The 25,956-nt window shown below is 46.4% G+C and overlaps 1 pseudogene; it reads left to right on the top strand.

Annotated features, from left to right (window-relative positions):
• The window catches only part of LOC141041139 (uncharacterized), a 33,920-nt pseudogene extending 10,618 nt beyond the window's left edge, over nt 1–23,302 (top strand).
• Nucleotides 23,303–25,956: the final 2,654 nt, after the last annotated feature.

The following is a 25,956-nucleotide window of genomic DNA, read 5'->3' as shown; positions in this document are numbered from 1 at the left end:
GGGCCCTAATATCATCTGTAATAGATGATGTAAAATACATCACCAAAAAGTGCTAGATGTAAAACGCATCAGCCGCGCCACGGCCGCTCCGACAGATGCTGTAAGTACTGTTCACTCTGAACTTAACTGAAGAAAATGAACTTCACAGTCGAAACTGAATTTTACTGTCGAAACTGATTGAACTAGTAACAGAGCATTGCAATAGATGTTTAGGGCGTTCGAGCACTAGTAGCAGAGAAGCAGTGATCTAAATCAGCAGACGCTCGAGCAGGGAACGCACTAGTAGAGAGCAAGTCGTGCAGTAGCACCGCGAGCGAGTGCTAAAGCAGCAACTCCTGTAGCTGCCGGAGGTCGTGCAGCAGCAGCAGCAGCGCAAGCGAGAGCAAGAGCAGAGCAGCAACACGAACGAAAGCAGGAGCAGTGCAGCAGCGCGACCGACAGCAAGAACAGAGCCGCAGCGCGAGCGAGAGCCGGAGCAGCTGCAGCTAGTGCCGTTGTGGAAGTCGCCGCCGAGGAAGCAACGACATGGGGGAGAGACACCGTGGATGATGTGGCCGGCGACGGCCCCGTCGATGGAGACACGCCATGTCTGCTCGGTATCGAGCACCGGCAGTCCCGTGAGATTGAATAAAAGATAAAATGCAGCGGTGAGTGCAGAACCTCCTTGGTGGCGCCGAGTTGGCCTCGGCTTCATCGGAGGAATTGGTGAGGGTGCTGCGGTTCCGGTGGGGCAGGTCAAGACGGCGCCTGTGGGGATTGAGGTGGCGCGATAGACGAGGCGAACATCGGGGCAGCTCCTTGGAGGTGGAGGACGGGGCGGCTGATCCGGCGGGACGACGAGATCGACAACGGATCCTCATCCGGTGCGGTGGATGAGGGACGACGAGCTGTTGCGGTGGACGACGTAGTCGGGGAAGAGTCTCCGGCTGGGCGGCGGTCGGGAGGCCGACGGAGGAGCGTGGGGTTTCGTGGGTTTTGGCGGCCTCGGTGTACGAATGGGGGGGCGAAGGGGGAGGGGGAGCCAAGCTTAGGGACGCGCTTGTCCGAAATGTAGGGTAAGTTACCAGCGTACCCCCACCGGTTTTGACACCGCGACGTGGAGCTTCATTTCCGGCTGAGGGGTAGAAGGGGGGTTTCGCGTGTCTGGGCTGCAGGAGCGATTTCGGATGAGGAGGGAGTTCTCGCGCGCGTCCAAATTTCGGGATAACAAGGCGCGGCGCGGGTTGAAGAAGCGGGAGTTTCAAAGCAGGTGAGACAAAAGATACTCGAGCTTGAAAATTTCGGGATAACAAGGTGCGGATTCCTTGTTCGGCAGAACAAACTTAACGTGTAAAAAAATACAAGACACAAGAGAGTCATGTCCCCTTTTACTATATTGCTATAGATGCCATTGAAAAAACTACAAGAAAAATGTAAAAAAAATCGGGAGAACAAGATTACCCTGCACAGTACCAAATCGATTCGCACTTCCCTCAACAACAACAAAAAACAAATAAATTCCCACCAAAGAAAGAGTAATGTCCCTTTTTATATGATTACAGATGCCATGATCTCGAATTTCAATTTTTTAATCCACGTTATGTTGAATTCAAATATATCGTTAGGTGACCTTGCGGTTTATAATTGATGTAGTCGTACATTTTGATCTTCCATCATATATGAACATTTTACTCCACCATGTGAACATATATATTGTCGTTTACCATATGGACTAAATTTGAATCAATTTTCCTTATTTGAATACGATTGTTGTCAAGTTATACAATAATTTAAATATTATCTTGATAATAAAAAACATACATATAGCAGTAATCATATTTCACTATGAACTACATGTACCATACGCTCTCCAATTCAAATATTTGTATCCATTTTATGTTGAATTCAAATCATAGTACATTATTGGTCTAGGTAGCGAGATGTTTGGGATAATCTAAACCCTGTTTTCATACGTATAATTTTTGGCTGAATTGGGACAAGTTTTGGTATAAGCCTCTTGCAAAACCGGAGATTCTCTCAACAAGCCTCATGGTTCCGAGAGGGAACGTGTCACCTTTGTGTGCGAAACGATATACGCTGCCTCCCCCCTGATTTTATTTACAGAGGCAACATAGAACTATATGACTGCCTTGTTAAATTTTGGAATTATTTCAGGTTCATTTGGCCTTTTTATACATTAATTGAGTTTCTGGACTTTTAATGTGCATAATCTAAATATGAATTGCATGCATATGCTCCGGTGCACCAAAGTGGGTTGAAAAATCACATGTGTGTCCTTGGTTGAATTTCTAGGTCCCATGGAAGAAATGAGAATGAAATTCAAACATCTGGGCGTCATGACTCGGTCGAGAACATCGAGAAACTTTGATTTTAAATTCATGTAAATCCAAAACTCGCCTGGAAATCATGAAACTTGGCATGGTGTCATGTCATGGCACTAACATGTTGTGGTAAAAAATTGGGCCGATTTGGAAGCTTGTGGTTCTAAGAGGGAACGTGCCACCTTTGAGTGTGAAACGATATACGCTGCCCCCCTTGAGTTTCTTAACAAAGGCAACATAGAACTACATTAGTGCCCTGTTAAATTTTGGAATTATTCCGGGTTCGTTTGTCGTTTTTTATACATTAATTGAGTTTCTGGTCATTTAATGTGCATAAGTCAAATTTGAACTACAAGCACATGCTCTCGTGCACCAAAGTTGGTTCAAAATTCACATTTGTGTCCTCGGGTGAATTTCTAGGTCCCATGCAAGAAATGAGAATAAAATTAAAACATCTGGGCATCGTGGCTCGGCCGAGAACATTGAGAAACTTGGTTTTAAAATTCTTGTAAATCCAAAACACGTCTGAAAATCATGAAACTTGGCATGGATGTCATGTCATGGTACTACCATGTTGTGGTAAAAAAATTGGCCGAATAGGAACAGATTTTGGTATAAGCTTCTTGCAAACCGAAGCTTCTCTCAAGAAGGCTCGTGGTTCTGAGAGGGAACGTGCCACCTTTGAGTGCGAAACGATATACATTGTCCCCCTTGAGTTTATTTACAAAGGCAACATAGAACTACATGAGTGCCCTGTTAAATTTTGGAATTATTCCGGCTTCGTTTGGCCTTATTTACACATTAATTGAGTTTTTGGTCATTTAATGTGCATAATTCAAATTTGAACTACAAGCACATGCTCCCGTGCACCAAAGTTGGTTGAAAAATCACATTTGTGTCCTCGGGTGAATTTCTACTCCCTCCTTCCATCTATATAGGTCCTTATGCGTTTTTCGAGGCTAACTTTGACCAAACGTTAGAGCAATAATATATGACATGCAACTTACACAAAGCATACCTTCAAATTTGTATGTCAAAGGAGCTTCCAATAATATAATTTTCATAGTATACATCTCATGTGCTATTAATCTTGTCAATAGTCAAAGGCTGTCTTGAGAAACACATTAGGCCCTATATAGATGGAAGGAGGGAGTAGGTCCCATGCAAAAAATGAGAATAAAATTCAAACATCTGGGCATCGTGGCTCGGTCGAGAACATTGAGAAACTTGGTTTTAAAATCATGAAACTTGGCATGGTGTCATGTCATGGTAGTACCATGCCGTGGTAAAAAAAATTGGCCGAATAGGAACAAATTTTGGTATAAGCTTCTTGCAAATCGGAGCTTCTCTCAAGAAGGCTCGTGGTTCTGGGAGGGAACGTGTCACCTTTGTGTGCATAATTCAAATTTGAAATACAAGCACATGTTCCAGTGCACCAAAGTTGGTTGAAAAATCACATGTGTGTCCTCGGGTAAATTTCTAGGTTCCATGCAAGAAATGGGAATGAAATTCAAAATTCTGGGCGTCGTGGCTGGGTTGGAAACATGGAGAAACTTAGTTTTTTAATTCCTGTAAATCCAAAACACGCATGAAAATAATGAAACTTGGCTTGGTGCCATGACATGGCACCAACATGCTGTGGTAAATTTGCAGTCCGATTTGCGAAGGCGCACACATTAACAATCAACAAAGTCATTTTGGAACAAGTGCTGTCACGTTACAATCGGAAACACAAGTATTATTGAAACCGTGGGCGTTCTACTTACTAGTACCATTTACGTGCCGCCACGCGTCCCCATTTTTTATTAGCTAGGAGGCGCCGTGCAGGGTAGCTATTTGAGTATGAGAGGCGTGCGATCAGACCCCTGCGCGTGCTTATCGGGAGGAGAGCCCTTTGACCTCCATCTGCCGTCCACCTCTCTCCCAAGGTCTCCATTGATGGCGCCCGAGCCTCTGTTTAATGGCGTGGCTATGTCTCTTCGACTGAGATTTAAGAGAGAAAAAAGAAAATCTGAAAGCACGGATCTTGATGTAAGATCCGACGGACCTATATAGCATCTACTGCGACTTATAGCAAGACTGATGAATATATAAGGACGATTAAATTTTTTTATCAAAGAAGGGCTTGCCCCTTCCGATTTTCATTACTGAAAACCACCACAATTCAGAAGAAGTTCAGCACAACTCATTGAGAAACCACAATTCAAGGGGCGGAGGCACAAGGGGCAGTGGAGCACGGTGAGGTCCATCGAGACCTTAGAGAGCTCCATCGTCGGGTCCGGTTCGGTCTGCATGATCTCGCCCTCCTCGTGCACAACCATCTCTCGACTTGGGCCGGCGTATTACAAAGCTTTACCGTCACATATTTTATACTACTTCAAGGTGCATTAAATCAACACATGCAAGTATCAAAAGGAGAGTCACGGCATGCATGCATGCATTGTAATTAATGCATCCGTAAACGCAAAGTATTGAAATATATCGAGTGCAGTGCTTTGATGTGTCGCTTCAACTCGTACATCAACGAGAAGTTCGATTATCCTCTCCCTCGCGGACTTAACTGCACCTGCCTTTGGCTGTATGACAGGTTGGCCACACACCTGTCGGGCCCACCTGTCATACACGCAAAGGCAGGAGCGTCCCTCCCTCGCCCATGAGCGTGGTGGCTGGCAAGACTAGGAGAAGCTTTCGCTACACGCTCTCCCTCCCGCACGCGTGGACATGCAGCAGTTCAATCGGTGTCAGATGGCCAGAAGCGTACTGTAGTACTCCTCTAGTGCAGTAGTACTCCATCATTGTTCGACTTCCCGAAGAGGCGAAGAGCCAAGCGCAGCCCGGACGCTCGTGTGGCAGTTTCATGTGTAGAGTAGTCTAGGATAGCGTGTACCGTGCCTGTAAGCTTAAAATCGTTGGGGTCGGCTCCATGCTATGTGGCCGTCTTGAAGTTTTTAAAAAAATATTAAAATAGTCTTCTGGCCCTACCTGACACCCTGGTGATTGTAGTTTGCACGCTCATCTGGTCAAGACAGGAATATATATTTTAATGTTATTTTTCGAAAAGGGGGGACTCCCCGGCCTCTGCATCAGAACGATGCATACAGCCACATATATTTTAATTTGTGGTGGGTAAATGTTAGAGGTTGCAGCACATATATTGTACACTGCGGGTCTTTCAGCCAAGTTTAGAGGCAAGCATGTGGGGCCAGTGCTATGATGTGTCGCGTCAACTCGTACAACGAGGAGAAGCTTGATTTTACTACACGCCTTCTCCCTCACCCATGCGCACGGTTGCTCGCAAATGAGGACAGGCTTTTGCTTAGTAGTACTTCTACAACAAGCTATCTGTCCCGCTCGCGGTGGACGGACATGCAGCAGTGGATTCGACACTGTAGAAGCAGCAGTAGTAACATCATTGTTCGTCTTCTCGAAGAGGCGAAGAGCCAAGCGCAAACCGAACGTTGCAGTTGTGAACATTGGAGCACGCATATAGCCAGGCTCTTGCATGAGACAAAATTGCTATGTGAGCCCACTATTGTACTAGTACGTACAACTACTTGCTAGTATAGCCCTGTAAACCAGAAAGGAGTATTTGCCTTTCTAGAGATTTCAACAAGTCACTAGACTACACCGAGATGGAGTACATATGGAGCAAAATGAGTGAATCTGCACCGTAAATAAATACGTACTAGTTCTATCGTTTTCCTCTCCGAGGTGCACAATATTGAGTATACTGACCAGTCTCTTTTTGACACGCATTTACGTTTTTTACACAGTACAAACGCAAGCGCTCATATACACGCGCATACACTCACCCCTAAGAACGCACACACGCACGGCACTATCATCTTGAAATTTACGAAGTCACCATAGGCACCTCGTCGTCGACAATGTAGGAAAATTATGAGGGGGGTCTCTCCAACAGTGTTCCTTGGCTCGCACCTAACATCACGGTGGTCGAACTTGGAGTCATTCATCTGGTACACGTGGCATCTCAGATCTAGACACAAGGTGACGCGACCTCTCACTTCCTCCGCCATTTGAAGCGGCGCGCCGATGGAGGGCTAGCATACTCCAATATTAGGTTGGCTCTATGTGATCTGGCAACTTCATATACTACCCGGATGCTGGCTATACTCCCTCTGTAAATAAATACATGGTGTATTGTTTTATTCCTATCGGCGAGGTAACTTAATGTCTTTTTGCTACTTAATAGGATTACATGCAATGAACTAACCACCGCATGTGATGTTTGGTAGTCTCAAGTCATTGAAAGCATGCACGGGCACGGAGGGGGACGCAGCTTCATTGACTTACTGCACCTGCCTTTGGGTGTATGACACGTGGGTCCAACGGGTGGCTGGCCAACCTGTCATACAGCCAAAGGCAGGTGCAGTAGAGGGGCGAGGAGTAGATGTCCAACACGCACGTGAATTCAACGCAGTCTACACTTCTCATATAAAGGCTCCCGCCAGTCCAATCTACGAAATCCTACGCACCTAAGGGCAAGAGTGATCACTCCAATCGCAAGATCAGTTGACTAGAAGCTAGACACATGGAGGCGATGAGCGCGAGCATCAGCCGGCTATGCCAGATGGTCCACGACGCCGGCCTGCATCCTGGCACCGAGGAATGTCTCCAGGTAGTGCTTGAGGCCGCCAGGGCGAGGGGCCGCTTGGATGACAGCTTCGTCTTCTTGTTCGACGAGGTCCTCGTCGGCTTCCTCGACAAGTTCACCGTCGTCAAGAAGCTCGCGGACGACCTTGACGTACGCCTCCAGCCCATGCGCCCAGGCTCTGCGATGCCTGCCACCCTCAACAGCCTCTATGGTGACAACCTCTTCGACGCACTGGTGGCCCTGCGACTGCCTGCCGTCGTGCCGGAGAATGTCCACCTCGAGGTCGCGCTCGCCGCGCAGCGCCTGGCGCAGCAAGACACCATCGACATAATCACCCATGTCTATGCGCAAATCGTCCACAAGGACTACTACATGCAAGAGGAGGACGATAGGACGCTGGCCTTCTTGGACCGCAGGGCAACCTTAGACGGCATTTTTTAGAAGCACGTTGAGCTTGCCGCCAACGCCGCTGCTCCTCACACGTCGGTTGGTGACCCGGTGCACTAGGGCGTGAGGATGTCGTTGATGGATCCATATGTATCTTTATCTTTCCGTCAAATCCATGTAGTAGTATATGGTACTACTAGTAATTATCTTACCTTTCGCATCAACTTCATAATTTTCCTACGTACTCCATGCATGAACCGTGCCAGAACCAAACTTCTCATTACTCTAGGGAAAATCGTTATTTCTATCTATCGGTCGCCCCATGGAGCAGAACCAAATTTTACAAGTTACAAGTTCAAAAGGAAAAGCCTGCCGTGTTCGCTTCGCACCCCCATACGGTTTGTCCGGCACGCCGCTCAAGGGGGAATGCGTGCTGTGTTGCATTTTCACTTACAAGTTGGACCGCAGTTGAGCAAACCGACTATCGGCAAACCCCCACCCCGCCCACCGTGCGATGGCTGAGAAAACAGGAGGGAGAAGAGATGGCTGTAGCTAGCACGGACTCCAAGAAAATGGTGTCGGATGGGACTCGTGTGGGTGGCGTGTGCCGTACTGCTAGACATGAATGCTAGTTATGGCCCATGCCACCCCACTATATCGAGGTGCTGGTTACTCCACTATATCGAGTACGTAGAAAACATTTCCTGGAGTCCGTGCTCGGCCCTCCTCTATCTCTCTTCTCAGCCAGCCAGCAGACGCGCGGAGCCCATCGTCTGTTTGCTCATATGCGGTCCCACATGTCAGTGAAAACGCAAGAGGACCCACTGAACCTGCACATCTTTCACCTCGACGTGCTGGTGATGAAAAACAAATCCAATAAAGATCTTCGGTGGCCGCTTTTGGAGTTACTCAAGAGTAGTAAGATTCTATTTACAGTTTAACCCAAGATGCACATCACGTGGCTTCACCTACCACTCTATTTTCTTGCATGACACGACCTGGATACTGGATGTCCCACGTGTCGGCAAAAGGAGGAAGAACTCGACCAAATCTTCGATTGTGCTCTCGGATTAGACTAGTTGTGCTAACTTAAAATTTTATTGTGTAGAATGGATGCAAGTTTTGGTATTGGGAAGAAGAGTACAATGATACATTGATAGAGCACAATTTAGTAGCTGTTCTAGCACTTTTAGCTAGCATAGAGGCTAGAGATGAGACTAGTGCACTTGTTGACAGAATAGAGGCTAGACACGTCTACTTCTTTACACTCGAAGAAGAAAGAAGCACGCAAGATCGAGCCTCCACAGATCAACAATGAATGCATCAAGAAGGCACTAATCCAACTTACAGGAGCAGTTATGGAAGTTGGATATCTTCTAAAATGTATTCTTGTGGTTCTTGTTTTCTTTGGTCTTGCTTTTCTAGTCAAAATTTTGGTGATGTATTTCCATGTACCAAAAAATCAATGATGAAAAAAAGATATGTGTTTGCAAAGAAAAATGTACGCGGCCGGGATGTGGTTGCGCGTTCGGCGCATGACCACCGCATCCGAGAAATGGCCCGGACACGATGCCATTGCCCTACCCAAACGGACAGAATCCGGGCAAAACAGAGGTCCGTTTGGGGTCGTGCGTTGGAGTTGGCCTTACAAGTGGGACCGCAGTTGAGAAAACCGACTATCGGCAAACCCCCACCTCGCCCGCCGCGCGATGGCTGAGTTAAAGAAACGACTAGGTTGAAGAGATTGCTGTAGCACGGACTCCAAGAAATAGGTGTCAGATGGAGGTCGTGCTGGTGGTGTGTGCCGTACTCTTGGACGTGAATGCTTGTTCTGGCCCATGCCACCCTACTACTCCTAGTACTACTTATAGTAGTAGTATCGAGGATTCGAGGTGCTGGTTACGTACAGCGAACACATTAACATATGGCCCACCTCACACTGTGGCCAAATTTCCTGGAGTCTGTGCTAGGTTAAAAAGTGTTCTTTGTGAGGATGGGTGGCTGGTCTCAAGTTTAAAAATTGTTGTATTACGTATGTAGACGTAGAGATAGTGCAGCATGTGAAGCTAGTACAAATAGTGTACTATTGTTGATTGGCCTCATCCGATAACCTGTTGCATTGCACGTACAATTATGTATTCGGAAAATATTTTTTGCCTCGTCGCAGCACCCACTCAGAGAAGCGACTCGATAGCCATTCATAAATTTAGTAAGTTTATCACAGGCATATCATTTTATTATATAGAACAGGTCATCAACCCACAACAACAACGAGGATAGATTATAAATACTAAAGTTTTCATCACACAACAAATAACAAGCAATGAAATGAACTTCAACTCAACCAATCCTCGGCGTTGGAAACGCTTGCTTTGAACCACAAGTGATTCTCTGGGAAGGGCCAGCTATTGTAAATCTCGAGGCCAATGCAGGACTGATCATCTAGGCTGAAGCGGCCTACTATATCACGGCCAGGGTAGGTAACCACCGAAATGCCCGATGTATAGATACAGTTGCTTCTCATAAATGGTAGTAACGTTGTGTCAACAGCAGCTGGATCGGCTTTCACCATCATTGGATAGTTTTGTCCAAGGAAGAGCGAGTTTACTCCAAGAGTACTAATAAATAACTTTGATGTGTCCCGTCAACTCGCAGAACGACGAGAAGCTTGCTTACTACGCCTTCTCCCTCGCCAACGCGTGCATGGTGGCTCGCAGCACGAGGAGAAACTTTTGCTTACAAGTGGTGGACGTGCAGCAGTTCATTTGGTGTCAGATTGCCAGAAGTACTACTGTAGTACCATCATTATTGTTCGACTTCCGGAAGAGGAGAAGAGCCAAGCGCAAGGTCACCTACTAACCTATTACAGTACTACTATAGCCAAAGCTGGTCCACCTTTTTAGAGCATGGTTAATAAATATAGGCGGCTCTTGCAGCGGCACATCATTTAGAGCAAGTACTCTCTTCGTAGGAACAAAGGAAGTGAAACAAAAGTTGGAGTGGATGCTAGATTGCCAATTAAAAGATGATTACATAGGAAAAAAATCCTATAGCATTCTATCCTATGAATCAAACGACCAGTGTAGGAAAATTATGAGGGGGGTCTCTCCAACAGTGTTCCTGGGCTCGCACCTAACATCACGGTGGTCGAACTTGGAGTCATTCATCTGGTACACGTGGCATCCTAGATCTGGACACAAGGTGACGCGACCTCTCACTTCCTCCGCCATTTGAAGCGGCGCGCCGGTGGAGGGCTAGCATACTCCAATATTAGGTTGGCTCTATGTGATGTGGCAACTTCATATACTAACCGGATGCTGGCTATACTACTACGGTACTCACACTCCAAGAAGTGACTCGAAAACCATTCATAAATTGAGTCTATGACATGCATTCGCAACTGAAATGTACCATTCATTAAATACAACAAGTCATCAACACACAACGACAACGAGGATACATGTTGGATTATAGATTATTTCCAACAAAACATTCTAGCAAATACTAAAGTTTTCATCACACAACAAATAACAAGAAATGAAATGAACTTCAACTCAACCAATCCTCGGCGTTGGAAACGCTTGCTTTGAACCATAGGTGCTCTGGGAAGGGCCAGCTATTGTCAATATCGAGAGCAACGCAGGACTGATCATCCAGGCTGAAGCGGCATATATCAGGACCAGGGTAGGGAACCACCGAAATGTCCGAGGTATAGATACAATTGCTTCTCATAAATGGTAGTAACGTTGTGTCAACAGCAGCTGGATCGCCTTTCACCATCATTGGATAGTTTGGTCCAAGGAAGAGCGAGTTTGTTCCAAGACTATCAATACTGAACCAGGGAGAAGGTGTTTGTGCTAGCACACTAGTATCCGTCCTGAATACCATGCAACGGGTGTTGGAATAGGTCAGGAGAGGGCGACCATGGGAGACAACACCTGCTTCCTCAGTAGTAACAGTCTGAGTGCACTGTATACAGACAAGAAGAGGTGATCCATCGAAATTAGTTGCCAGGCGCCACTGAGTATATAAGTTCTGCCCCTCCTCATGCTCGTGATCATCACCATCGTCATCTCCCCCTTGCTTATAAATTTTTCAAGTATAGGTGGTGGAATGTTCACAGGACCTTGGAAACACAAGAAGGAGGTTAATTAGTAAAGGGAAACTTGCTAACCCGCATGCATGTGGATGAAACAATTATAATTATGGTGGAAGACAAACGTACCGAAACTACGAGGACCCCATGCAAAAATAGTGCCACGAGCGGTGGCAGCAAACACAAGATCCTCGTATTCAATTGCATCACAGTACACATCCGTGTATAGAAACTGTTTTTTGAGCAATATCCATCCAGTCGAACCATGAAGGACGGCAACAAGCTTGTCGAAGATAGCAACAACTTGATAGTTCTTGTAATTCCAAGAGCGGTTGGGAACTCGACAAATTGCTATCTTCAGTAGACGATAGTCACCATGATCGTATTTGAACGTACGTAGATCATCTGTGTGCTCAACCTCAGGGCACTCGGAGATTTTTGGAAGTGGAATCCGCTGACGAGTGTACACATTCACAAGTTCCCACTCGCAATTGTACCCAATATAAACAACCCAATCTCCATTTGTGCCAGCCCAGGACTTACCCTTAAGCGATGGCATCTTGACATCACACGTATCATTATCAAGCGGCATCAACTTGCACAAGGCGAGGCCTCCGTCGTCCGCGCCCATGCGAACATGCTTATAGCGAAGAAGATAAGGGAGATCAAACCGCTCCTGGACCCTTGGGTTCCTTGTAATGATGTTATTAGTTGAGTCGAGAATGGGCTTGAACGAACCTGCCATGCTAGCCGAGGTGATGACGTCGCACCGATCAATGAGTTCCCCCACCACATCATCTTTCAGATCGGGGCAAGAATAACGGGGTCGTTTCCGGCTTGTTCCCTCCATGGAGAAGACGATCGAAGAATGGCAGAAGGAAGGGTGAAGGCAAATGGAGGAGGGAGGAAGAGCGTGCGACAACAGTTCCAAATCGAGAGGGAAAGGCGAAGAGTCGGTGGACGGTTGCCAGTTTGCCACGGTACACGAAGAGGCGCCCTGGCCTACACGTCCTTTCAGAAATTGTACAAAAGGACTCGCCGTCGTCTCACTGACATGTTGGAACGGGACCACATGTCAACGAAACATCGTGTGTAATTTCTCGTGCAAAATGCGATCTGTCCGCGTTGGCCCGAGGTGCCGCATTATTTCTCGACTTTATTTTTTAATGGCGTGTTGTTCAGTTTTGAAGCACGACTAACTGGTACTGTTTGCAGAGAAAATATAAACTACTCTACCACTACTCCACCTCTAGTACTAGTAGTATAAAAAGATATATAGGCTGGAGCTTCAGAGCTTTCTTGCTAAGGGCTGCCCACTTGCTTCTCACACTATCACCCTCTCTCCAGATCTAAAAAAGACGACCTCTCTCTCCCTCCTCACCGGTGGTCACAGATCCGCCGGGGAAGAAAAGGACGTGCAGTGTTGACGCACTCGTCGTCGGCGAGCGATGTCACGCACTGACGACAAGGCCTTCCTCTCAGACCTAGCGCCCGCGCGGGATGGCCTCCGTCCCCGAGCTCGTTGTCGTAGTGCGTGTGGAGGACGATGACCACGAGCGAAGCCACTTCCCGCCGACCCTCAGGTATGCTACCTCTTTTAGAACCATACCCTTGTTCTATTGCCCCATCTGCCATGTCGCTGCATGTGGATCTTTTTCCACTCCACCATATTCCCAATTTGCTATCCTCTGCTCTGCTGGTCACGCAGATGAAAACCTTAATTTGCACTATTAAAGGAAACCCTACTTCATGCAGACTAATCCATGTTTGGGTTGAATAAGGAAAGGAAGGGAGACTGTACTGTCCAAGAGAGTAGGCATCGAACCCGCATCTAGGTTGAGAAGGGGAAAATCAGTAGCTAAGGAACGAGTCTCGTGTCTCTTGGTTAAAGAAGGGTAGAAAGGCATGACAACGCAATAGAGAATGACCAGGTCGATCGGTTTGTTGTCCTCACATAGGAAAAAGGTGGCTAAACATAACAAAAATGGGACGTAATCCACATATGCTGCCTGGATATTTGTTGCTCTGGGCAACCATACCTCCCTCACCACTCTATGCGTCCGTGGAGGTACATCGTACTGGTGCGCCCACTGTCCGAATGGGCCTCGCATGCTCTTAGTCTAACTTTTTTGCTGTTAGTATAACGCCAACAGTCAAGTCAAGCAATGCTACTGCTAAAGTGATGCCACATTTAACTAATGCCGCACCTCAGTCTAATGCCACCGATAAATTTAAGCAATGCCATTTAATGTCACTGGATTATTTCAGGGTTAGCTGTTGATTGTGGATGTATTAAAGATTTTTCAACTAAGGCATTCTAATGATGTTGCACAGCCAGTATACCAACGATGAAACTTGTTACTACCTTCAGATTTTTGCACTGTTAATGCTTATAGATTACATACCTCACTTTCATGAGATAAGTTAATTTTTTTGTACAGTGTCACCAAAATGCCAAGGCGCTGATGTCATTTTATTTTGGTTAAACTGCACAAAAAATTATGAAGACAAGAGGAAAGGTTAAGAGTGGGCACCTCCTCCTCCGGCTGTTCTCTTAATTCGTTCGATCAAGTTTTTATGTTTGATCGATTATCAAGATTGGGATATCAATTTTTAAGGTCCCCCCGAGTTCGAAATGATATTTACCTTGGAGGTACATGGTTTGCAATTTTTTTATACTGTCATTACTTAATAATGCTAGTTACCTTCAGACTTTTGTATTTGGTTTAATGCTCATGCACAGCTAGTATACCAATGCTGAAATGTGTTACCTTTACATTTTGTATTGTTAATTCTTATAGAAATCTTCCAGTGCCAGAGTTTATTGAAATCTGTTCAGTAAAACCATTGTACTATACCCTGTAATAAAATAACTACTCTACTGTTGCACTAGCCACTGGATTATTGTATATTTGTAGTATTTGAAATTTCGAATGGTGTTGCATTAGCGTATGGACATAAATAAAGGGTGGCAAGCTTTCCCAGATATGTGCTCAAGAAAACTACTACATGTTTTTCTAAATACTAGTAGACGTTTGGGTACTTTAAACTGAACTGCAAAAACCTCTTATATTAAGGAACAGAGGGTGTAGAGTTCACTCAAATTATCCCGGTAAAGCTAGTCACACCTTTGTCAAAATTAATGTTCATTATGTTATCGGAGGAGGTCTGTAAGTTTGTCTCTAATGCCTGTCGACTACATACCTGACATCATGATGTAATGTTAAGTCATTTCCTTTTGTACAGTGTCACTGAATTGTCAAGGCGGTGATGGCATTTTATTTTAGTTGAACTGCACAAAATATGCTTAAAAGAAGAGGAAAGGTCAGGAATCGATCATTCTTTCAGAAAGAACTATATATACCTTTCTGACATCAGCCTCTGTTGCCTTATTTATTCCTTCAAAAAGGTGGTTAGAAACAGTCTTGCTACCTTTTCCCATTAAGAAATTGGAATGCTTATATTTGTGAGTCTATGCTTCAACTAGTGCCACTTTTATAGTAATCACACTTTCAATATCTATGCAAACAGGGATGCTCGAGTTTAGTGGAACTGCACAAAAAGTCCAACTGGTTCAACATTAGGAGCATGTTTTCTCCCAAACCTTTATATCCAATTGGTGGCACTATGAGCTGTTCATTAAGAAGGTACATGGTTTGCTACTATCTTGCTACTCTTTTTGTACTGTCATCAGATAGTAATACTAGTGGACCTACATTGGAGGTGCAGGACATGATTCAATGACTAGATGCTCAATTTTGGTTGTATCGATTTCACCTCTTCCATCACTGCGAACATGGATATCCTTGGTCTGATGAAGAATAGGCGCTATATTTCTGCTCTGAACAAGCAAATCAATTCAGTATGAAATTGTCCAGGGCAAAACATGACTGTGTCAAATTGTCCAGTGCAAAACATGACAGATCTAAGCGGAAGAGACATGTTTAAACCGAAAATACAAGGTGGGGTATATGTTTACTAGCTGCTTGATATTTGTGCAGACAGAGATGTCTGCCCGTTGCTATTTAGCAAACACACAAAGTGACCGCAATTTTGGTTGAACTGCACAAGAGAATAGTATAGTCACTACATGCAGTGCCATTTGAAAATAGACACAGAAAGATTGGATAGTCACTTCATGGACTGCAGAAAAGTAGTACTGTACTATTTATTGGCCAACACTAGGTGCTTCATTGCTTTGGTCTGATTATACAATGGGCATCATTTTGCCTAAGTTAAAGTTTGTATTCCGAAAATATTCTCGCCGTGTGATCAAGAGAAGACCAAATCATATTGCAGTGGATGTTCCTCCATCATGTGTGGTTCATTCCCATGGTTCCAGCTATTGGTGAAACCACTTACGTTTGCAAGAGGAATTGTAGACTTCACAAACAAATTTGTCATTCAGTCTGTACTGAATGTTGGCCAAGAGAAGCATCCATGTTAGTAGGAAGAACATATGTTTTTTCTAGATCTTTGCTTTTGGAGCTACATATTTGTATAAGATCTGTGAATCATTGAGATCCATTAACATGTTGATCTTATGTATGGGAATCGTACTAGTTGGTTTTAGTTGTGGCTGATCTTTGCTTTTGGAGCTACATATTTGTATATGATCTGTGAATCATTGAGATGCATTAACTGTTCCTTATATCTGTTCGCTCAGTGTTTACAAGTTACCGATCGATCACTAGCTAGCCTACTAATGCGCTCCTGGCTGTTTTAGTTGCGACGCAAGATCCGAAGTGGCAGTTTTTTGAATAGAAATGCCTACCTCTGAAGAAACTAACAAGCTGCTCTGAAGAAAATGCCATGCGAATCTGAAGAAACTGCTAGCAAAAACGTTCGCAAATGCCTTATCTCCCAGCTAAAGTTCATCAATTAATGCCCTTGGCTGCAACTCGTTGCATGCTGCTCCGCGTACTGGCTGCGAGCGATTTTGAGTGCCCGCATGCAGCCGGCCATAATTAAGGCAACTAACTGATGCAAAAAAAGATGCGCTTTAATTGTTGCAGGCCTTTTAAATCCGTGGAATCATTATTGACAAGGAGGGAGATGATTCGAGTGCACTCGTTTGACCGTAAGGCCGGCGTGCGACCCAGCACGGACGGGACGGGACGACATAGTCAGAATTTCAGTTTCTCTAGTTTTCCACGGCAAGCTGGCGCGCTAAGCCATGCCTGCTTCATTATGCATTGAATTCTGATGACCGTCACGCTACCTTCCGCTTACAAGTACTGTTTCTCGGCCTTCTATGGTGGCACCGTGACCCAACTCGCCCTATCCTCATAAGCCCCCACCAGCCCGACGTTGCTCGCCACTTATCCTCGCTCTCGCCACGTCCGCCATGCCCCCGCCCGTCCGCGATAGGTGTGGCCGGAGGCGGTCACCGCCGGAACTAGTGTTCGGTTTTTCACCGGAAGGCAGACGGAGGGAGGAGGCATTCTATCGGTCTTTAGATGGCAATGCGGAGATCGAGGACTTGTTGGAGCGCGACCGCCTGGCGGAGGAGCAGGAGTTGTTGGAGCGCGACCGCTTGGCGGATGAGCAGTGTATCGCCGATTTGCGCCGCCAGCGGGACATGGAGCAGCAGCGCACCGACGCTCTGAGTCGCGAGCAGAGCGCCCGCACGTGGGCCGACTACGTGGAGGCCAGCGCCCGACAAATAGCCCTGGAGGTGTCGGGCACGCACGCGTTTGCGACGCCGATTTTTACTACCAGCTCGCCAAGTGGGTTTCCCGCTTAGAAGCCGAAGCTTCGGTGGACCGCGCCGGCATGGAAAGGGCCTACGCGTGCGAGCAACGCGCCCTATCGCACCTCTGGCAAGTCCGAGGCGAGGCAGAGGACGCCGGTGCCGGCGTTTAGCGTGTACCACAGATGGCGGCTGGCATCGTCTAGTTAGCTAAGAGTAAGTTAGTACTTGTACGCTACTAGAGTATTAGTGGAAGTAGATAGTTAACTTGGCTATGATGGTTGTCAACGTGGAAGTTCAGTACTCTATATGTGGATCAGACCTGTTACTTTGCTCTGAATGTTGAACTTTCCATTTGAACATATGGAATGGGCTGTTATTTTTTTAAATGGGTTGTATTTGTCCTCCACGGGTTTAGAGGCTGACTTGTGGACCTAACAAGTTGACGCGTACACAACCAGGAGATGATTGTACGTGGAGAGGATGACAACAGGGACCCGCCAAGGTCATGGCAGTACGCAAGCAAAGTGCCTCCTTATTTCAATCCAATAAAAAATGGCTCCTCGTAATGGATTTCTGACATCTGGGTCCCATGCCATTGTCAACGTAGTCAATAAATGAGAGAGTTGCACAACGAGTGGCTGACATCAGGGACCCAGCAGCTCGCCCAGTTATTTTTGTTTTGGGTTAATTTGATAAATGCCACTCCAAATATGGTGTTTCTAAGAAATGCCATTGCAATTTCCAAACTTTGGAAAATGCCATTTCATGCCATCCCCAGTGGCATTTTTCGTAGTCTGGAGTGGCGTTTTTCAAAGTTTGCAAATTGCAGTGGAATTTTCCAAAGTTTGCAAAAATTGCAGTGGCATTTTTCAAAGTTAGGAAATTGCAGTGGCATTTTTATGAATCGCCATATTTGTTGTCGCATTTATCTAATTTGTTTTTGAGACAGAAGCAGGGTGTCAACTGGGCTGTGCGGGGCACTCTGGCATGTCTAAACAGCCTTCTCTTTTATGTTTACCACAGACCAGCCCAGTAGTTTTTTTTCTTTCTGAAAATGGCTAGCCCAGTTTTTTTGTGATTTGCCAAGTAAGTCGCTTTGTCAGGCCTATTGGGCTGCAAATCTTTCAAGACGAGGAGAGCTTCATTCGGCTGGACGAGAAAATGTCCTATCAGTAATGAGAAATGGGCTGTACATTTTTAAAACACATCAAACCGGCAATTACTTTTAAATTTCTTTTTTTCATTTCAAGATTTTAAATTGCATTAATTTTTATGCGTGGACAATTTGTTGGATTTTATATTGATATACATTTATTTTTAAAATCAGTTTGAATGTGACTCAAAATTTCGGGATTAAAAACAGTTCGGACCGCACCGAAATATGTAACATTTCGTATAATTTTTTAACCGTGGCCACAATATGGGCTGTAATGCTAACAAAAAGAATATGGGCTCCAAAAAAACCTTTAGAATTAGCAAATGGGCTGTAAATTATTAGAAATAATGGCAGATGGGTTGTATGCTATTTTCCACAGATTTGAGGCTTTCCTAAAAAAAGGTTGACGCACAAGCAGTGACTGTTGGATGTCCATCCAACGGCCGTCGTGCTTCTTCAATCTCTGCTCTTCCTGCTCCAGCCGCTCAAACAAGCACCGGCGGGACTGCCTGCTCCCTCCTCCCCGCGACCGGCTGTGCTACCGCGCAGGCTTCACCGCCCCACCGTACTCCCATCGCTGGCCTAGCCATCCCTCTACTCACCCACACCTGTTGTTATTCTCCGGCGACGGCAGACGAACCAGTAAACCCTCGTATAGTCGTACTCCCCTCCATGTGGGAAACAACTGCCGAGTCTTCCCTGCCTCCATGTCGTTCCCTTCCTAGGCCTCGCCGTCGTCCACCGCCCTGGTGCTCCCGGCGCGGCCTGGTCAACGTGGTCAACGAGCAACATGCATCTGAAGTGGACTGTACGTGGAGAGGCTGACAGCTGGGTCCATGGCCGCACGCAAGGAAATGCCTCCTTATTACGCGCAAAATAATGATTCCTCCACCTGACATCTGGGACCCACCGAAAGGGCCTCTGTATTTCGCAAAAAAACGTTACCGCTGACAGCTCAGACCCACCAGCTATATCTTCGCACGTAAGGAAGTGCGTCCTTATTACGCACAAAAAAATGAATACTCCCCCTGCTAGCTGGGACCCAGTATAGTGGCAGGCTGACTTGTGGGCCTACTAAGTTGACGGGGACGGAGGGCTTTGTCAACTTAGTCAATATGCACGATTCTAGCTCCAGTGACCGTATGATGTCCATCCAACGGCCGTAGTGCTTCTTCAACCTCTGGTCTTGTTGCTCCAGCCGCCCAAAGCAGCGCCGGTCGTGCCGCATGCTCCTGCCTCCCGTGGCCAGCTGTGCTGCCGCGGAGAACTCACCGCCCCTACTATTCCCACCGCTGGCCAGGCCCTGCGGCGACGGCGGCCTCACACCACAGCCGAACCAGTGAACTCTCGTACTCCTCTCCGCGCGGGCTTCCACTGCCGCGTCTTTCCCGGCTCCGCGTCATCCCCTTCCTAGGCCTCGCCGTCGTCCACCGCCCTGGTGCTCTCGGCGCGGCATGGTCAACATGGTCAAGGAACGGATTCCATCGGACGTGGACTGTACATGGAGAGGCTGACAGCTGGGTCCACAGCCGCAGCAAGGAAGTGCCTCCTTATTACGCGGAAAATAATTATTTCCTCCACCTGACAGCGGGGACCCACCGGACGGGCCACCGTATTTCGCGAAAAAACATTTCCCCCTGACTGCAGGGACCCACCAGCTACATCTTCGCACGCAAGGAAGTGCGTCCGGGCAAAAAAAAATGATTTGCCCCCCTGACTGCTGGGACCCACCAGCTACATCTTCGCAGGCAAGGAAGTGCCTGACATTCGGGACCCACCTGGTCGAAGCGGACATAGCATTGTCATCCTGGTCGCGAATGTGTACGTACATACTGGTCGATGTAGAGGCGTGCACGTGTAGTAGTAGAGGCGCGCACGTAGCATGTACACGTACGTACAGCGGCCAGTGTGCAAGAAAGAAAATACGGCCACATACGTACATACGGGCGGGGTCTCGAACGCCTACTCGCGCATACGTACAGCCAGGGCTCGTGTACATGGCTGGGTCGGAACGGAGAAACAACGTCGTCGTCGTGTTCATGGGGAGCCAACCGGCTGGGTCGGAATGAAATGCGTCGTAGTGTTCATCGGGAGGGCTTGGACGGAACAACCGATGGAAACGAGGCCTGGTGTACCGCAGAACGGAGGAAACGACCTTGTGTTCGACCGGCCACGTTTGAAACGGGATCCTGTTCATCGGGAGGGGTCTGGCGTACCGCAAAACGGAGGAAACGGACCTCCTACGGTCGAAACGGGGGTCCTGTTGATCGGGAGGGGTGTGGCGTACCGCAAAACGGAGGAAACGGACTTGTGTTGGAGCGCTACAGTCGAAACGGGGTCCTGTTCATCGGGAGGGGTGTGGCGTACCGCAAAACGGGACTCCACGGGACACTGTTCATCTCCACCATCGACCCCTTCTAGCCTCCACGGGCTACTGTTCATCCACCGTCGACCTCCTCCAGCCTCCACCCGCGACTGTTCATCCACGGGCTCCTGTTCATCCAGCCTCCACCACGCGCTACTCCACCGGCTACTGTTCAACCAGCCCTCTCCACGGGCTCCTATTCAACCACCCCTCCACGGGCTACTGTTCATCCAGCCCTCCACCGTCTACTGTTCATTCTGCCCTCCACGGGGTGGTCCTGTTCATCCTGCCCTCCACGGGGTCCTGTTCAACCAGCCCCAACCGGCTCGATCGATCGGGGTCCTGTTCATCCAGAGGCAACACCACGGGGTCCTGTTCATCCACCCCCACCAGGAACTATTCATCCAAACCCCCCCAGCAACGCTCACTGTTCATCCAGAGGCAGCATCGATCGGCTTCAGTTAGCAGCAGTAGCGAAGGAATCGCTCGATCGGGTTCAGTTAACAGCCATCGATCGATCGCTCGGGTTCAGTAACGCGTAGCCTGCAGTGCAATCACTCGGGTTCAGTTAGAGCCCAATGCCTCGCTCGGGTTAAGTTAGAGCCAACGCCTGCACACACGCGTGTATGTGTATGAGAGAAACGCGCATCGCTCGGCCCCCGACCTCCCACCATAACCGGGAACTCCCCAAAATTTTCCTCGCCCTCGCTTCTACCACGGTTTTTTCCGTCATGGACGACCCAAAGAATGTCATGCAGCTGCGTCTCCGGCCCGCCCAGGACGAAAAGCCCATTTTCTGTCATGATTTTTTGTCATAGAAGTAGGAGCCCACCACATCTATGATGATACCGGGTTTTGTCACAATTATCGTCATAGAAGTGTCATATGTATGACAGAAAAAAATTTCGTTCGGCCCAAAATGTCACGGATGTGTCTTTTTTTTTTGTAGTGTATACCGCCAAGACCGCCGCCAAGCATAATTGCACGAACCAAGTCAGCAGGTGATGCACCCAAGGATGTCCAAGGAGAGAATAACAGCGTACATCCCATTCGTAGAGCATCATCAGCAAGATCATATCACGGCGATGGGTTCTGCAACGCTCCACCATTTGACTTGGGTTTGGATCTTGATGATGACCCCTAGCTGCCACAGTGGACGAGCCTAACAAATCACAAGTGACACCACAAGAGGCAGGGTTATCTAAGAGCAGTGAGCTAGCTGATTGGGATTTGGAAACTGTGAGAGAGGATTGTGTTGCTGCAGATAAGGTGGTCACTGGGAAGGCACCAATTCATATCATAATTTTGGATTCTCCAGACGAGTTTCACACCCCAGATGTGACAGGTGTTCTAGGGGGTGCAAGTGGGTCCGGCAGTACCACATCCGGCCCACCAGTGCAAAAACGCACAAGGAGGATAATCAAGCCAGCTGCTGTCCAGAGGTCTCCCTACATCGACTACAATAAAACAAAGACGTTCACTTGCAATGAACAAGTGAACAGGCTTTATGCGGCAGTTCTCTATTATGTAAGGAATATACCTGGAGCAAACGTCACAAAAACAAGGTAAAACTAATGCATTTTGTGGTAAATCAGTCTGTTACGTTTGCATCTTCATGTTTTATTGATTTCTTGAAAAAAATGGTAATACAGTTGAACATCTTTTATTATCTTGTCATAGACATATGTAATAGTAGCACTACAGTAGTAATTCAATTTTTTTGCAGTTGCAGAAGTCATCTTTTGTACTTGCAGTTCCATTCAACATCACTTGCACAACAGTAGTTATACAGTTGGCACATCATGCCTTGCACACCTTAACAACAATTACTCATTTTTATTCACTTTTTCACGTGTTTTACGGCAACTAGTTAATCCTGTTTTTTGTTCTTTTTTCTTTGCCCTCGCATTGTTTTCCGAAACAGCCCTGAAATCATTAACTATGATGGGTTCTTTCTGAGCCTAAAAGAGTTGGCTGACTCAATGAAGCCTACCAAATGGCTATCTAATGGTGTTGTCGAAGCTGGTCTTATCCAGATCAGAGAAAACTTACCTAAGGACTCAAAGAAGGTCATCATGCCACTGAGGGTTGCTGTAAGTTTAATGAGAACTGTTGTTCTTGTTCATTGCAAGTTCCTTTTGTCCCTTCCTTTTTTACAATGTGTTTCCTAAGACTCATTTATTCAAATGTAGACACGCTTGCAGCAAGGGATATACAATGCTGCTGAGATACATTCTAAATTTGAGAAGATTAATCACCTAGACCGTCAAGATATGGTCAGTTTTTTCTGGCCACACAACTTTGTGTTTTTTGAACTTTTCGTGTTGCATAATAGCTCTTGGCTTTCACTGGTCAGTTCTGGACAACTTTTTACCTTCTTTTTTCATGTGCTGTCAATATGTGCAGGTGATGCTCCCTGTGCTCGAGTTCGCTGATCCCAATGATCAAGAAGGAGGCAGACACTACTGGGTGTTTAACCTCAACTTAAGGGATCAGCGTTTCGAGGTGCTAGATTCTTGGAGGAAGCTCGACAACCTCGACTTAATGCACTGTTCTTCAACTATAGCGGGGGCGGTGAGGTGTTTATGGAAGCAGCGCTACCCAAAGCATAACATCAGTCACTTTCAGGTCGTCGACATTGATGTACCCAAGCAACTCGGGAAGTAAGTCATGCATTCACGTCATTTTCCTCTCTTTTTTGTTTTTTATAGTTGGTTAGTGCTCCTTCTAACCCATCTAGTTGCAAAAAGTAGTCATACAGTTGCACATAGATTAATGGGTAGTTGCACATTTTTTGGCACCAACCCAAACCATCAACTTGCACAAAGTATTCATACAGTTGCACACAGATCAATTGGTAGTTGCACATTTTTTGGCACCAACCAAGTTATATAGTTGCACAGAGTATTCATACAGTTGCACATATATCAATGGGTAGTTCCACATTTTTTAGGGGGACAAAGTTGCATGGTCAAGAACACGGTCTTGCAAAAGCAAGGTTGTTAGTTTTCTTTTTACGATTATGGCCCCAACTCACGTCGAATAACAGATGTCTTTTTTCTTTTTTTTTCTTGCACAGCAATGAATGTGGTGTGTTCATGTTGTTCAATACTAGCATTTGGAATGGGAGACAATTGCCAAACTACGAACCAAAAGAGTGCCTAAGCATGAGGAGGATAATGACCTACAAGATGGTTGACTCTACTCTCAACAAAGCCCCATGGAAGGACGTTCTACGGTACAATGAGTAAGTTCTGTTTTTGCTCCTTCTTTTATCCGATACCATCGGTCTGCATGATAGTTGCACAATGGTACTCATACAGTTGCACACCTAGCACAAGTTCAGTTGCACAATTTCATCTGGGGATTTTGCCCCAGGTTGCACATTCTGTTTTCTTTTGTACTGTAGTTTTGATGGTGTTATTTTCTAACCCTAAGAATGATACAATTTTATTCCTTTTCCTTTTTCTATTTTACATGGCATAGTACTTGGAGATGTTACGCTTGCACATACAGGGAAGATACTTGCACATTGATACTAATTAACTTGCACAACCCTTTTTGGTTCTGGTAAACCATCAAACAATCAATCAGTAAAGGACAACACACATAGTAACATTTTTTCTTTTTACTATGTTGCATGCGTAAATGTGTAAATTTGCCAATAGAGGCATAAATGGGTAAATAGATAGCCTCACACATAGCAAAGTGATAGCATACACGACTTTTTTTAACATGAAATACAAATGGGCCAGATGCTAAGTTTAAACAACATAAAGAAGAAGTTTCCAAAGCACTTTTTTGTTGCTGGATCTTCATAGTTCCATCCATGTCCTAACAGTGCAAAGCCAGAATTTTTTTTGATGCTTCCTCCATTTTATCTACTGCTTATATGTCACCAAGTTGTCACGCCAACTTCGTAGGGCAGCCAGCAGCATTGTGCCTATCTGAGTTGCAGTAGCTGCACCTGTTTTTCCTTTTTGGGTGCAGTTCAAGAGCTGAATGATAGCGTCTACTCCTTGCCCTCCCTTTTGTAGTGGACTTTAGTGGATCCCTATGAGTTGCAACCTCATCGTCGTTGCTCGTAGGCGACATCCGCTCAGTGTAGTTAGTATGGCCCTGTGTTGTGTTACCCATAGGAAGAGATGCCGAAGCATTACTCACACGTGGCCCACCATGACCCATCGGAGGATTCTGTTCAGCACGACCCATGGGAGGAGGCACTGGAGCATGAGCAGCATGACCCATGGGAGGACATGGTGGACCACGACCAGCACGTTCCATGGGAGGAGGTGGTCCACCACGGCCCATGGGAGTAGGCAGTGGAGCATGTCCAGTAGGGGTAGTTGCTGGAGTAGGCCCTGTAGATGTAGGCGGCACGGGAGGATCCTGGTTGTTATCACCAGCGGACGGACCTGCCTCTCTTGCAGCCCTTTTTTCCTTCTAGACTTGTTCAGCTGCACAATCTCTGTCCGCGCTGCACGCATGTGTTTATCAACAATGTCTTTTGCTGCATCAGAACCACAAGCAAACTTTGCTAGTTTTTGGAAGTCTGAGGTCATGTTAGCATGCCTAATTTCCTTTAGAGAGGCAGGAGGCATTACATCAGGTTGTTGGCTAGTGGCACTTGGCACACTTGGCACAGCAATTGGTGTCCAATGCGTCAACATGTACTTCTCCGGGATGACATCAAGCCCAATATGTGTGAACACTTTCAGTATGTGACAACAAAGGATGCCATCCCTCTCCATTTTGGTACACTCACACGAAAATTGTCCCTCGGGTATTTTTGCCATCACCAAGTAGTTCCTGGAACCATACTTCACAACCCATTCCGTATTTGGTCTCAGCTCAAACGTTTCCACACCAATTTGGAATGCATTGTACCGTCCAATCATCGAAAACTCATCACGGAACTTGCAGTAAAGATCTCTAGTCTATGTCTTGTATGCCTGCTTCTCTATTGGGAATTGTGACCACATGTCAAGATCCAGATGTTCTGTCCTGTAGTCATTGCACCCTTCCTTGACGAGGATGCGCGTCTGTATTTTGTGGTACTGCTTGACAAAGTTCAGAATTGATTTGTGAGGGTTGACATACCGCTTCAAGACTGCATTGAACCCCTCACTTCGTTGTGTAGACTGCAAGAACGGGAAAAATCTATGCTTGAAGTAACATGGCACCCAAGTGTTCCTATATTCATATAGCTTCTCAAAATGGGTGTGTGTAATTGCCTCATATTTCATCATCAACACAGCCCAATTCTGTTCAAACTCATCTGGTGTGAAACTGAAATCAACGCAAAGGTTGAAATCTTCAGA

Source organism: Aegilops tauschii, chromosome 2 (assembly GCF_002575655.3).
Source record: "Aegilops tauschii subsp. strangulata cultivar AL8/78 chromosome 2, Aet v6.0, whole genome shotgun sequence".
NCBI lineage: Eukaryota > Viridiplantae > Streptophyta > Magnoliopsida > Poales > Poaceae > Aegilops > Aegilops tauschii.
This window is presented reverse-complemented; position numbering and strand designations above follow the sequence as displayed.